The sequence below is a fragment of the Haemaphysalis longicornis genome, unplaced genomic scaffold, assembly GCF_048455015.1.
Source record: "Haemaphysalis longicornis isolate Haplotype H1 unplaced genomic scaffold, Haemaphysalis longicornis Haplotype H1 scaffold_2, whole genome shotgun sequence".
NCBI classification, from domain to species: Eukaryota; Metazoa; Arthropoda; class Arachnida; order Ixodida; family Ixodidae; genus Haemaphysalis; species Haemaphysalis longicornis.
The window spans coordinates 78,413,026-78,427,758 of NW_027526295.1; the positions used below are offsets into that span (position 1 = coordinate 78,413,026).

Sequence of the window (14,733 nt, forward strand, 5' to 3'; positions counted from 1 at the left end):
AACTACTGCGCCGAATTATAGCGTGTATAGCAAACTCTGGATATAAATGCAGTGAAGGGAAGCATTCTCCCGCCCATGCATGCCGCGGTCTAGTAAACACGACGTTACCCTGCCTCTGCGTGCTCGCGAGGTGACCACGGCGTAATGTGGCATGAATGCTTGCTGGTAGCTCATAGGTGACCCTTCAGGTGCCATGCCAGTCAGTGTCATGACAGTCATTCTGTCACTGTGGGGTGTGAGGCCAGCACAACTGGGGCAAAAAACCCATTCCCAAGGATACCAAGTTTTCTCCCAAGGGCCTGCACGGCACTTTGTTGCTGCTCGCATTGCTCCTGTACTCGACGTACATTGAACAGACTGCATTTACCAGGGAAGGGAGGGGCCATTTTCTCGCGGGCTTCTCCAGTCAATGTTTTGGACACTCGCTGGCTTGATGCCCTGCAGTCTCGGACGTCGCCACTGTTGTGGCAGCTCAGTGCACGCAAGCGCCATTGGCGCCTCTTAAAACCTTCGGCTTGCAAGAGGGCGAGTAGGTGCACAGCAGCCAGAATGTGACTCCATGCTCCACTGCAACCCGCCGGGCATTCGCACGCTGCCTCCCCAATCGCCCCACTGTCCGTCTCAAAGGTGAGGCACACAACATAGGGCGGGCCACTTTTCTTCTGGGAGCGAAAGTAGCTGCTGAGCACATGGATGAGGCCCAACCTACAAGAACACAGACAGTAACAGTAAATAGCCCTTAGGGAAGAACATGACTAGTCCGCGGCAGTTTATGGTAAAGGGACAGAGCAGAAAGCAGTGGCCTCAAGGAAAAGACTCAAAATGACCAGATTTTGTGCCTTACTTAACCCTGTTGCAAGGCCAATATACTACACCTCAAACAGCAATGATGTCAAAATTGTTTTTCAAGTTCGAGCGTGGAAGTATCGCTGCATGCTTTGTTAACGTATTTTGAAGAGAAGGAAGTTTAGCATTTATAAACCTCAGCGTGGGTAATGATACCAGTACCCGCATAATCGTGTTCGTCATAACTAAAGTAAGCAATATTATGATTATCTGGAACTCACTTCCAAAACCTTTCGAGATAAACAGGTAAACATTCGGGCTATACCGACGACCGATCGAATTAAAAAAAATCTTTTATTTCAGTGACTTCAAGCTAACGAGGTTTTACTGTATTATCTGTTCGGGCACACCAAAAAACATGCGCTTTAGAAACAAGCACAACCACCCCACCACCAAAACAGGAGAAGAAAGACACACAAACAGATTTTTGCGGCAGAACATGCTCAATAAATAATGAAAACACTCAAAAACACAAAATTCCAGGCGTGTTTGCACTTTTGTAGTTGACTTCGCCGCAAAGCGCGATTGCTTTGCAGCAAACGCCCGGGCCGACGACCATCACGGAAAACGGCCGCAACCTTTCCGTAAACATCTTCGCCAAAACTCATCCCGTAAATTTGATGTACAGCATTTGAAAATAAATAATCCACCCACTAGGGGCACGGTCTGGCGATTGTCGCTTTTCCCTTTCAGGGTTACTGCAACAGGGTCCCCGCTGCGCATTTGCATGGTAAACAACGGTGATCAAAGTGCTGTACAAATGTTCATACAGGTTAACTCGCGTCAAGGAAAAAAAATTCCCCGCATTTTCCCGAGGGGAATAATGTGAAAGTGCGAATGCACGAGTTGAATTTGCGCGGTTCGGTAATGTTCGCGAAAGAGAGATCCTACACACACACACAACTACAAAGAAAGAAAGATGCATTTATTCACAGACACCTATTTGTGTTGTCGTTGTACTTGATTGCTAGAGCGGATCTCAGCTTTGAAATTTCGTGTCAGTACTCCTTTAAGCAGGTGCATTAGCCCTTCTCACGCCCGATTCTTGGCCAATCCCCCACGTGGGTATGTGCCATGTCAGCGGCCAGGCAGCGCGCGCCCATCTCCCCCCGTTGCCAAGGAAGACGAGGAGATTCCTGGCCAATCCCCCACGTGGGTATGTGCCATGTCAGCGGCCAGGCTGCGCGCGCCCATCTCCACGTGCGCGGACATCGCTGGTGGACGCAGGTTCAGGGTCGCTTAAGAAGTGCATTCGCACTTAAAAGACAAAGAAGGATTTACTTACTGCGAGTCGCACGTGTTTGTGCGCACCGATGAAGGCGAACAATGCGCCCCGCTAGCTAGGCGGCATGCCCTCCTCCGCTACCGCTCGGATGGGTCTTTGGCGAGGCACCCCGAGTGGTATGAGTCTTCAGACACAGTCGGCAGCGCAGACAAGTCCTTCGTCCACAATATGCGGTCGGGAGCCGGAAAACACCGTCCAGTTCAAGCCATACCTCGTTACCGTCACCTACTGTTCCACAGTAAACAATACGAGACTTCCCGATCGGCGCCCGTACCAATATGGCGGACGGTCTTGTTTACATCAGTGTTGCTAGATCACCAAGCAATTTCGCATAGGGCCTATTACTGCTTGTAATACACACCCTCTCTGTGATTGGCTGAGAAGGTGTGACGTAATTTAAACAGTTGGCGCGAACGATTACGTCACACAATGGCAACTTCAGTATTCGTAAAAGTGACGTAATTGTACTTAACAGCTTGAAAATGGCCGCTGTTTTTTGTCGCAAAATACAAGAAAAATAGGACAAAAACTTTCAACGGCTTTCGAAGACGTAAAATGTCCGGCAAATTGCTGCAGGCGCAGTTTCGCATGACGCCCGGTTTAAAGCATGTTGTCTGTTATGAAATAACAGTTTCGACTGTTTCCGAGTCAGCAGTCACGGAGCATACAAATAACGTTCCGTTGTTTGCTTTTATGTTTGCGAATAAAATAAAAATTATTTGTTTGGTGTAACGGCAAAATAGCAGGGCAGTACGAGCCTTTCCCCGACAGAGAAACCAACGCATTGCATTTGTCCACACCTTTCAAAGTAAGCTGCTGGGTCACACGATCGAACCCAAGAGAAAAATTGCTCCCACCTCCCCGAAGGGAATCGTGAGGAAGTGCGAATGCATTTCTTGCGCCGAGAGTACACGGCGTAGTAATTCTGACATCGCCTTGAGAGGCGCCCAGCCAGCGAACGGTCTAAACTGGAGCACAGCGAGCAGGAGACTGTAGCGAGAGAGAGCGCGTGAGCCGACCCACGGAGGTCTGGCGGTTTATCGCTGCATATATAGGGGGGTACGCCGCGCCGAGCCAGGTGGCTGAGAGAGGAGGCGAGCGCAAGGGGAGAGGGACAGCGGCGCACGGCAGCTGCAGCCGAGGGAGGGGAGAGGAGGTGCGGGTGCGTGACGTCACGGCGCGGGGAGGGAGAGTGACACACAGCGGCGCACGGCAGCTGCCGGGGAGAGGAGGTGGAGTATGTGACGTCACGGCGCGGGGAAGGGAGAGGGACGCGCGCGGCCCCCGCCGTCGCGCCGCGAGGAGCGGTGAGGTGCGTGTCGTCACGTGGTGAGTGACGTCACTGCGCCGTTGCTACCGACGCTCCTCTCCGCTCCACGCCGTTGCTAGGGGATAGGAGGACTGCGGACGGACGGCGCCGCCGGCGGTGGAAGGTTTGGGGTCGCTTATAAAGTGCATTGCACTTAAAATAACAACGAAAAGTGACTCTTTTGTTTATTACAGCGCTGATTGAAGTCGATCTTGTTGAATGGGTTGAATCGGTGACATCGGTGAGCTCCGCGGTTATCAGGCGTAGCGCTTTGCTGCTCTTATGTGTCACACAAGCGATGATCGCCGCCGCCTATTTCTGTGATCACGCCGTAAACTTGTAACATAGCAGCAGACGATAGTGTGGCGACATGGGAAGGTGATAACGCAACAAAGCTTGCATTGAAGCAGAGAGCCCAAGTATGTTACTAAAAGCGATTTAAAGAAATAAATAGATACGGTAAAAATTGTGTAATGTTCTTTAGCTCTACATCCGGCTTTCGCTCACTTTAGAATCAACGTTACTCTATCGCCTGGTGGTGTTGACGCCAATTTTGTCCTGCAGAAATGAGGGTTAAAGACGATAGTCTTTCTTGGGCTACTTAAACCGAGAAATTTTGGTCTGTCTCTATGTCTGTCTGTCTGTCTGTCCGTGACTCGATTCAGCCAGCCGGCCAAAGTAAACTTGATATTGCGCAATAGTCTTATACACTCGCAACCAAACGTAAATGCCTAAGCCCAGTTAATGTGTTCATACTTCTCAATTTTGTTGAACAAGTACAAGACATTACGCAAATATAAGATTCTACATCTACTGCAGAAAACCACGGCCTCCTGGCGGCATATAAATATCACGCGGCAACAGAAACGAAAGGTTCCACCAGCTAGGGTCCACGTTCTGCTTGGAACGCACGTGGAGCACGGCCACGCGAGTCTATAAACCTTGTAGTCGGCCGTCTTGATTCACGCGCGTCCCCGCCGTACTGCAGGGCTGGCATCCAGGAACCCGGCCTGTAGCAGTTGAACGCGGTTAATTCATATCGCCTTGCGCAAACCTTTAGTGTATTTACCTTGGTATGAGCGCGACTGTACCAGAACGGCATGAGAGGTGAGAGGGAAAGCAAAAGGGTGCATTTGCTTTACAAATGTCTACAAAGACTATCGTCTTTTGGCGACATTTGCAACGAAAGGAGCAGATACGCGGCCATTTTTTTCTCGTCAGCCTTAGCTACCGTCCTAATTTTTATAGTACACGCCAAGTGTTTTTGTATCTTCCTTGCGCGATATTGGAAACCTTGATTACGATCTTTATGAGCGAATCGTAAAATACACTGCATGTCGTCATAGCTATAGGTGCAGCACGTCACTGTTTGCTTACGCCGTGCTAGAGCAAAAAAAAACATGGCGAATAGCCGGCAATTTGTGGAGTCGAGAATAGGATGCCAGTACTCTGAAGTAGAAACTGAGCAGCTCCAAAAACGCCGCCACGGGGATTCCACTACGATTGACAAAGGCCAGCTCATCATCGTCGTTTGTGATGCAATCCCAAGTACATCGCCTCAGCACATCATGAGGCCGGAAGTAAAACAGGCCCTCAACGTCCACGCTAATTCCTGAGAAGTTCAAGCAATCAACAGAAGACAGATACTCCACCACCGCCTCAGAGGTCCGCACAGAAAACCAATTAATGATGATAAAAGATTCTAAATGCTTCTGTAAGAAACCAGAAACAGCGACTTGCCACGACCCTCGCTCTGAAACGATAGAACGAAATGGTACCCCCGGCTTGTGAGATTTTGCTGCACAAAACAGCTCCAACGTCTGTTCCTTCTCCTTCTAATAGCCGTGGCGAGGCCATCCAGATTCTACGAAGTACACATGTCCAGGGCCTGGTGCCCGGCTATTATCCCACTGGCAAGTACCTCTTCTAAATTCTTCCGTACCGCTGCCACTGCCCTTTCTGCGAACGTGGACTCCTCGAGGACAACAAAATGGCCTTCCTTAACCGACTCGGGTAGACGGCAGCCTTAGGCTACCAAAAGACTAGAGACCGAGTTCAATGAAGCCTCCCTTGTAACGGCAGTGCCGCGCCTGGCAACCGCGTCAACACTTTCACTCACTTGAAACTTGAACTTCGCTTCTTTTCAAAGAAAGGGATAGTCCACACGTGCCTGAAATCCGCAGTTAAGTTCTGTTATCATTTAGCGCAACAAATCTTCAATGCGCGAATAGGTCGGCTGGAGAACGCTGGCTTTCCCCTCTCTGTGCTCTAGGCGATCTGTCAGGGTCTTGTGAAGGAGTTGACAGGGTTCGCACATCACATAACAGATAGCTACCAGAGTAAACAAGTGGCGGTCATCCCCTATGTACATGCGCTGTAGCATCGCCTTAAGAACACGAATGAGAGATTCTGCGTTTAGGTGGTTTACTTGGCCAGGAACAAGCTAGGAAGATTATGCAGCATTGTGAGCAACAGGTCCGATTCCGGAGACAATATTCCCCGACGTGGCTGTTTGATAAAACATAGACTCCAATTTGTTCGGTGTATGACCTATGTTGTGCACTGCATTCGAATGTCCTGTGGCCAGGTGTACGTCGGACATACCGGCCACTGTGTTAATGTACGCTTGAGGGAGCACCATTCCTCTTGAAAGGAAGGCCCCACGCACACCTGGAGCTCACTGCTCAGACTGCGATTTACATGCTTCACGCTCACGCAAGTTGTTTTTAAGCACAGAGACCGTGATACCAGAGAAATTGCTGAAGCCTTTCATATCCGGATTATGGGTTCTGAGTGCATAAGTCCCCCGTCGTCGAGTATTCTGCACAAAGAAGTGAAACTTCTTAAGAATGGGTAGAAGAGAAGGGAAAGAAAAAGAGGACAAGGAAATGGGGCGGTTGTGCTCATGTACCGCAATACGCATGTGCGATGGTCACACTTGCTTGATTTTCAGGTCTTGTTTTGGTATATATGTGTTTTCGATTTTAATAAATCTTTCAGTTGATAGTAAGCGCTGGTGTCGTTTCCCTTTCCCGTCCCAGTGTCTATTTGCGCTTAAGCTTTTCTCATGAATGTTCACCAACTAGCTCGTCTATCCATTTTGCTACAATTATGATAGGTGGCACGAAAGGGAGTGCTTCGAGACAGATACGGATAGGCAGAACATGCTTCGAGTTGAAACACAGGAAACATTGAAATGGTGCTCTCTTTGATGGTCCACGCCATTTTTGACAGCTTAAAGGCTCAAGTTTCTTAATTTGAATTACGATCACCGCAGTGCCATCTATGCCAATATTTCCACGTGCGTCAGAAGAAATCGTAAATACACAGTGGAGTGCAAGTCAGCTGACTTCTGGCAAGTGAACAAGGTACTCGACAGTTTCTTCAGTCAACCTGCTACCGGAAGTGGAGCGGAGTGCAAAACTGCTGATTTCGAGCCAGTGAACAAGGTACTCGACGTTTCCTTCGGTCAACCTGCTACCGGAAGTGGAGTGACTGCACCAGCCTCCATTTTGACAGCATTGGTCTCCGTTGTTTTGTCGTTAGCCCTTTCACAATGACAGAAGCACATTTGCAGCAGGAGCGAAAGTTCCAGCAACGCCGACCTCCCTGTAATTGTGTGTGCCAGAGACTGCAGCCTTGCTTGAGGAAACAAAATTATGTGAAAATTCCACTCATGTGGTACTTCGGTAGCACGCCTAGCTCCGAAGGATGCCAATTGGGGGAACTAAGCCATAGTTTTCGAAGACCACTTTAATGCCCATTTAAGGGATTCAATTCGCGGTCATAACCTCCTTATTTGAGGCTTGAAATGGTAAGAATACCATTCAGGCAGTCATGGCTACATTATGATTGTTAGAAGAGTACTTTTTCTTGAAAAGCCTCCTGCTTCAAAAGGTATTCTTGCTTGAAAAGCCTACGCAGGAGTGCTAGGTATAGAATTTTCTTATGTTTCCTGTCTGCACATGAATAGGAAACGCACGCGCACATATTTTTGTCGGAACAGAGAATTTTGTGCGGGTGTTCACGAGACACAACACAATGGAAAGGGAGCTGTATCCACACCCCCTGTTCATTTGTTGTCTGCTGTTGCCTAGAGTGCTGCGGTAATGGACTAAACCTAGGAATGTGAGTTGATTTGCGTTTGCAAGGGGGAATTTTTGTTATGAAAGGGAGCAATAATTATTGATGACACTGTAAATGGCGTATGCGCATAAATCTCGCATGATGAGTATAATGGCAAGCCAGAATTTCATAATATGAGGCTTCAGTTATCGCCCGAGAGAAAACTGTGTAATTGCTGCTCTATACCAGTATATTTCGCCTCAGTGACTAAATGTATACAAATATTTTGCTTTCGTGTGCTTTGCAGCGTCAAATTATTATCTGAACTCGAGTGGTTACATTTGAATGATCTGTAGTTTTGATGTATACAAGTGTGAATAAATGTTGTTTATCTTGAATTTTGATGTGTAAAAATGTGAACCAAATGTTTATTCTGCACCTGTCTAGACCTTAACCTGTCTTGTTCGGTTGCGTATTGTGTGAGTGGGTGAGTGGAAAAAAAAGCTATGTGTTGAAAGATAATGGGGTGGCCTTTTTTATTTGACTGTGGTCCAGTTTGAGCCAGTGGAGCACAGTCAGACTAGTCTTCTGGTCTCCAAACTTTTAGGTAAGTGAATGGCCCACTGTTTGGCCATTAGTAGTAAGGTAGGCGGAGAAAACGATTCCGCTTAAATTGTCATCAATTTCGACCTTCTCGATGGCAAATGGCAGCAATTATTGTGCTGAAAACTTTTGTTGGAATCGTGAAAATTACGTTGCAATGTTGGTAATACTTGAAACATTCTAGGGCAAGATTTTGAAGTTGGGAGTAGGTGGCAAATATCGTGCTATGTTAGGGGTGTACGGCGGCTATCCTGGGCCGCAGTGTTGGCCTTGGTGGCGAACGTTACCCACCAGAAGCATGCTTGGGTTAATAGTGTTGACTTCTACATTTCGGAAGCCGCCGTTTTTTTGCTTGGCGATGCCGATCGAAGTTTGCTTACACGAAAAGCACCCTTAGTAAAGGTTATTATCGGCGTTCGATAAGAGACGTAAAGTCATTGACAGCACTCATATGCAATTCGTTGCCAGCACAGCATGTTCAGATAAATCCGAAAATAACGGTTTCTTAACCGCCACACACAAATAGGTAGCAGCAAACAGATAACAAAAAAACATGGCCTTACTCCCAGTCCTGTGTTCTCCGCGTGGATGCCATCAAGTCGAGCTTAGGAATAGTAATGTCCGGTGCACTATTTCAGTTTTGGAGGTCGGCGAATCTCTAAAACTGCAATGACACAATCACATCTGCGCCAAGAAGTATAGAAAAAAATGTCCTTGGAGATAAAGCGGAAACAATGAGCTTAGGCGCACCCCTGAATTATACGTAGATATTACAAGGAAACAGAAAATGCGTCTTTTAGTGGCTACTACATACGGAAGAACTCGTACATTGCAAGCGCCAGAACCCAGAAACTCCTGAACACAATTCTGTTCGTACGCAGTGATAAAGCCATTTGGTCTGCTAAGCAAAGATAATAATACACAAATTCTTTCGTCTCTATCAGATGGTACTTTTGCAATATCTCATAAGACACGGCAAGATATCCATATAAAGGTCGTGCCCATTATTCGGTGCAACCTTTGCACTGCGAATGGCGCAATCTGCAGTGCGAAAGGCCTTGTTCCCACGTTCACACTGCACATTCATATGCCATGTTAGGGACTCGTCAGCGTTCTCATTCCAGTTTCGTAGCACTTCCTTCGGAATGGCTGTATCAACGACTAGGTTAAAATGTGCCAGCTGGAGCACTGCCGGTGCGCGAATTTCCCGCAAAGTTGCAGGGGATGCCGCACGACCTTGGTGGTTCGCCATACAAAAAACACGTCTGGACATTGGACGCAGCTTTTTAAGAGTTTCTGTATGAATGATGCCTCTTGCTTCCTGCTGTTTGAGGGGGCGACCTATGGTTTTGTTTTGTGTCTCGAGTATGGCAACAGCTCTTCTGGCGAGTGACTTCTCACTTCTCATTTCTGCAATAAAGTCTTTGTCGGAACATCCAAATGCGTGAATCAGAACACACATGTTGTGCCTTATGTGGTCTTGCTGCCTTCCGTGTAAAGGAGGCACTGGAAAGTATTCAGTTTCAAGAATACGAATATTTTAATCTTTGCTATGGCATGCACTATATTAGTTTTGCCCCATGCCATGTTTCTGGTAGCTTTGAATGTCTCGATTAAGGCATTGCAGTGCATCGCAATAAATTCTGAATTTTTGTTTCTCAAGTACATAAAGTCTGAAGCTAAGCAGAGCCTCAAAACGCATTGGTTAGCCTCCCACACAAGTAGGAATAAGTAGAAATCAGTAGGAAAGAAGTATCCTTTAGAGAAATATGTTTCGAACATTTGGGAAAGTACGGTTCTGGGTTAGTATGGCAAGAAGCAGCCTTCTCCTTAGACAAAGTACTCACATAAGTTCAGAGCTCGATAGCGAATCAAACTATGAGCATGGTCGTCAAAGACATTTTTTTATGTAAGTGTCAGCATGAAGTAGGCTGGTCCAGCGTTCAAAGGTGTGTACGAGTCACGCCAGAGGAAGACAATAGCTTAGTATAATCAGCTTCGTTCACTTCTGGCAATCGCCGTCTGAGTAGAGCGGCTGTGAAAGTAGCCGCCGTTTACCTCCACCTGTTGATGCTGTTGAGTCCAACGTAGACGTTCCTGTGAAATTGGGGAAAGGAAGATAAAATTTGGTCACCAGGAAACAGCACAGAAATGATTGCTTACAAAAAGGGTGACCTGTCACTTAAATATTGTGGGCAATTGCGAGATTCCCCCTTACAAAAATGGTTATTGAGATTTAATTGAAAGTCAATTGACCTTACTCAATATATTGCATTGACAGTCAAATGACTTTGCATAGAAATTATATGTTGAGTTCTCGTTGAAACTTGGCCGCCGCGATCTAATTGGAACTCAAAGCTGTAATTTATGTGAACCTCTTTTGACTATATTGAACATGTCTGTTGACTTGGAATCGACTTTCTGTTGACTCCCAATCCTGTTAAGTACCTTTTGTGACGAATTAATTGAAAGTCTATTGAGAAAAGCCTGTAGAGTTCCAGTTGAGTCTGCGTTGGCTCTCTATTGATTCTCCGGTTGAGTTTTGTGTTGAGAAATGTCAAATGAAAATCTATTGAGCATATTCCAAACAGTCCATTTAATTTATTTTAGTTTTTTATCAAGTTAATTCAACAATTGCAGAGTAAAGATAAGTTGACTGTACTAAATATTTACTGAGTGGGCTTCAATAGTGCAAAAGTATTCTAAAAACTGTCAGCAAGGTGTGCATTCAGCAGGTGAAATAGTAAGGTGTTCCATGGTAAAACTTTGTTTATTACCCGCGAAAGCATCACGGGAGGGATGGAAGCCTCGCGGGGTCCACTTGGCTACTTGACTGTGTAGCCTGCAAAATACAAGAAACAGACTAGCATGTTTGCACCAGCAGAGTATGAAATGATGATTGCATCCCTTCTTCAATGAGCATGCTGGTCTAAGCAGCTGGCTAGTTTAGAAGTTAGACGTGTTGTATTTTTGAACGCAAGGCAAGCAGACAGCAGTTCAAGAAGTCTATGAGCTGTTCTCAGGTTTTAGTTCATTAAGACAAGCTAGCCACATCAAATATATTGTACAGTGAGTATGGAGTGAAATGCATTTAGTTGAATGCCTTCCGCATTAAAGCGCCTGGCCTGAAATCTAGATGAACGACTATGTTTAAAGGTCGGCTGGGAACCGCAAAATCATCCGCATGGGTTTGTTATCCTGTCTTCCACACCTTTAAGGCCCAAAAGAAATCCACATTGGCCTATCAAGACTGGTTGAGTCACTACCTGACAGGAGAAACCCAAACCTGTCCAAAAGCATACCTGTCAAACTGTTGAATTTGTTTTTAATTTTTCATGCTTGAAATTTTATAAAGAAAATAAGAACATTGTGAACTTGCATGAATTCCTTTGGAAAATTGTAGCCTTGATTAAAAAAATGACTAGTGCCAGCTGGTTCTGTAAACTAGTTACTCCAAAAGGCAATCATTGCAAATGGCTTTATGAATAGGTGAGCGCATATTGCTTTGTATTTACCAACTAGTGGAAAAACATTCATCAACATTAAAGAAAAAAACGTGCAGGAAAGAGCGTAACAGCAAAAAGGCGTTTCTTGGGCATCATTTTTATTAGCTTTTAGGCCACATTTGGCACCTGAGTCACTGTTTTGCACAAAGAGAACGCTCTTCCTCCAAGCAATCGTTCAAATTAGGTCAAATTACGAAGCAGCCAGCACTTTAGCTTATAAGGACATTTTGCCACCATGTCTCCTAACTGGTTGAACACACTATCGTGTTTGTGAGGGTGTAGCCCGAAAAAACCCATTCCCGTTTGAACCCGCCCCGCTTGAACCCATTCCCGAAACGCCCTTCCCGTTTGGCCCGTCCCGTGTACGCCCGTTCCCAAAACGCCCTTCCCGTTTGGCCGCTTTCTGTTTCAACCCGTTCCCAAAACAACCTTCCCGTTTCAACCCGCTCCCAAAACGCCCGCTTCGAATAGCTCAGATAAGTTTCTGAGCTCCCAGTTCACTTCCCAGTGAACGCAAGCACGTCTTGTAGAATTCTCAAACTTATCTTGTGTAGCTGTTCAAGACATCTTGATCTGCACATTAGGACAGCTACCGCACTTCTATACGACATCTGGGCAAGACCTCCAAGATGTCTACGCAACACCTGAAGATTTTTATAGACATTGCCAAGACTGGAGATAGCCATCCTGTAGCTCGGCTAACGCGACGCTATGCCTGAGCTACAAGTCTTGCAAGATATTCTTGATGATATCTCAGAGACTGCTAAAAATTCCAACAAGACGTTTACAGGACGATTACTAAACACCTCATAGCTATCTGGATTGAAAGCAACAAAACGTTTATTCTCCGTTTTGACGACATTCTCAAAAATTTTGAATAGCAATCGACGAGAAGACTTCTAAGCATGCCAGATAGAGACATAATGTCTTGTGAAGATGTTTTCTAGTAATTGTGGAGACATAAAGGAAAACCTCTCACAGCAGTTTACGCCAGTGGCATTGTAGCCATCTTGCTATCATCTTATTAAGATGTCATCAAGACGACTCTTATAGCTCTCTTCCTGTTTTACGCCCAGGGGTATATAGAAATGTGGTTATCAGAATAAGAGTGCACATATATAACTTATTTCATCTAAAACAACTTTGATATTGTATAGATGGAACAGCATAACCACATTTTACTGCATTTCGTGTGGCCTGACAAATCTGACTGAGCTAAAGCGTCTAGACACACCTTAAATGCAGCAATAAGCACACTGAGCAACTTTTGCAAGACTAGCAATTTTATTATTCAAAATACACATGACAAGTCAAAATAGAATAAAAGGTGGCCAAAAGATGTGGGAGTAAAAAAAAACTTGATATGCATAAAAGGCAAAAATTAGAAACAACCCGTTCTATTTGGCTGCCAGAGCAATTAAAACATGCTTATAAAAAATGACTAGATACTGAATGCCTTTCAGCCTTTCAATGTTATAGCAAAAAAAGTCAACTGCAAGAACTAAAAAGAATGATCATTAAAAATAAGTTAGGGATCACCGAAAATATATCAAAACATGTGCATTACAGTGAAAACCTATTCAAAGTGGCCGAGTCTTGATGACGTTTGAAGTGCTGGAAATCCAGGTAGGCTGATCCAATGACGGAAGGTCAACCTTCCTGCGACGAGGTAAACACACTAATCTGAGTATACACAGACACGCACCCAAATGAAACACCCGATGGACACATTTTTGTGTAAGGAGACTTTTTTAGACCACAAGGCAGGGCAAAGGTAAATGCTTAAGGTAGCTACTATTTTACAGGTAACCAGTGAACTCTTGCTGAAAAAAATTTTAATGAACCATTCTTTCCTTTTGATACATGGAAGGCCATGGGTAGGGGAAGTCAACAGCGACTGATGATAGGGGAAGGGGGCTAGTGGGTATACATTTAAGAGGCTTCAGAGTGCCACTTATGCAAGATGCCAATAATATGCCCAATATGACAACGTCAGGTTAATAATCCAAATTAGTTGCAGGAAATAGTAAAACGTTGCTTGACAACTATTTTAGGCAATATAAAGCAGGATAAAATCATTTCATCAATTTTCACAATATTAAAGCAAATTTAGAAGAGGGGCAACACAAACACAGGGGGTGTGGAATATTGGCTGCATTTGATTTGATGTCCTATTTTTGATTTGTGAGTTGTATTGTTCTAGAGTTTTTTCACTGCAGATGTCTAATGTGACATTTTTAAATATTTGTTTAAATGTGGTTTTAAGAAAATTTGTGTTTTCATATGCACTTATAATTTAAGTTGTTGAGCCAGCAGCTGATGACTGATCACTGTTGTAGGTTTGTGTTTCGTATATGTGAGCTGAAATGTTGCTTGTCTCGTTGAATGTTATAAGTTTTTGTTATTTGAGGCACAAATCTGGTCTAAGGTGATAATATTGAATCGTGTATTTCTCACGTTTCTTCTAGTCGTATATATGTTGTCTAAGACAAACTCCTGATTTTTATTACTTATAACATTTTTTTTTACCCTCGCACGTCGCCAGAATCCATCGCTAATGCCGCTGGCTCTGCCTCTCGATTTGGACCCTCGCCCCCGCCGCCGCGCCACCAGTCACGTTCGCCGCAGCGCCGACACCTTTCACCGTCGGCGCCCCCTCGACGCTTCACTAGAGTGCACTAACTTCTAGTACACTCTACTACGGGCAAGGTTTGTTGACACCATGAATTCCGCACTCCGCTCAAGGATGGATAAGCGAACGAAAAATCTGGCCGCATGTGTGCGGTGGCCTGGCCTTGCCCTTTCGCGGTGTGCGTTGCTGCAGTGCAGCACGTGACTTTTAATCGGCGGCGAACTCGCAGCCGCTGGGGAGGATCTTGCGCTCGGTCCCTTTCATGCACCGCGCACTGTTTATCGAAAGAGCGCCGTATCAGATGTGGCCCCGCTGGTGCCGGGTCTTATTTTGCGGTGGTGATAATTCCTGCCGGCGCCATGTGAAAAAGACATTTTAAACTGATACAGAACCCGTGCACAAAATGCTTCAATAATGTGACCAGTTCAGCTTGGGGCGACGCGTGGTGGAGAGCGGCAACGTTGGCAAAACATGCTCCGGCGCGGCT

General features: G+C 45.6%; 2 long non-coding RNA genes across 2 annotated transcripts in view; one reads left to right on the plus strand and one right to left on the minus strand.

Annotated features, from left to right (window-relative positions):
- Positions 1-9,275, plus strand: part of LOC144169010 (uncharacterized) — a 113,476-nt gene extending 104,201 nt beyond the window's left edge. Inside the window, exon 6 of the long non-coding RNA XR_013322334.1 lies at positions 6,718-9,275. This is a non-coding gene — a long non-coding RNA (uncharacterized LOC144169010). The remainder of the gene's footprint in view (positions 1-6,717) is intronic.
- A 176-nt stretch (positions 9,276-9,451) lies between these two features.
- Positions 9,452-14,733, minus strand: part of LOC144169011 (uncharacterized) — a 50,434-nt gene continuing 45,152 nt past the window's right edge. Inside the window, exons 3-4 of the long non-coding RNA XR_013322335.1 lie at positions 10,886-10,950; positions 9,452-10,205 (exon numbers count right to left, since the gene is read on the minus strand). This is a non-coding gene — a long non-coding RNA (uncharacterized LOC144169011). The remainder of the gene's footprint in view (positions 10,206-10,885; positions 10,951-14,733) is intronic.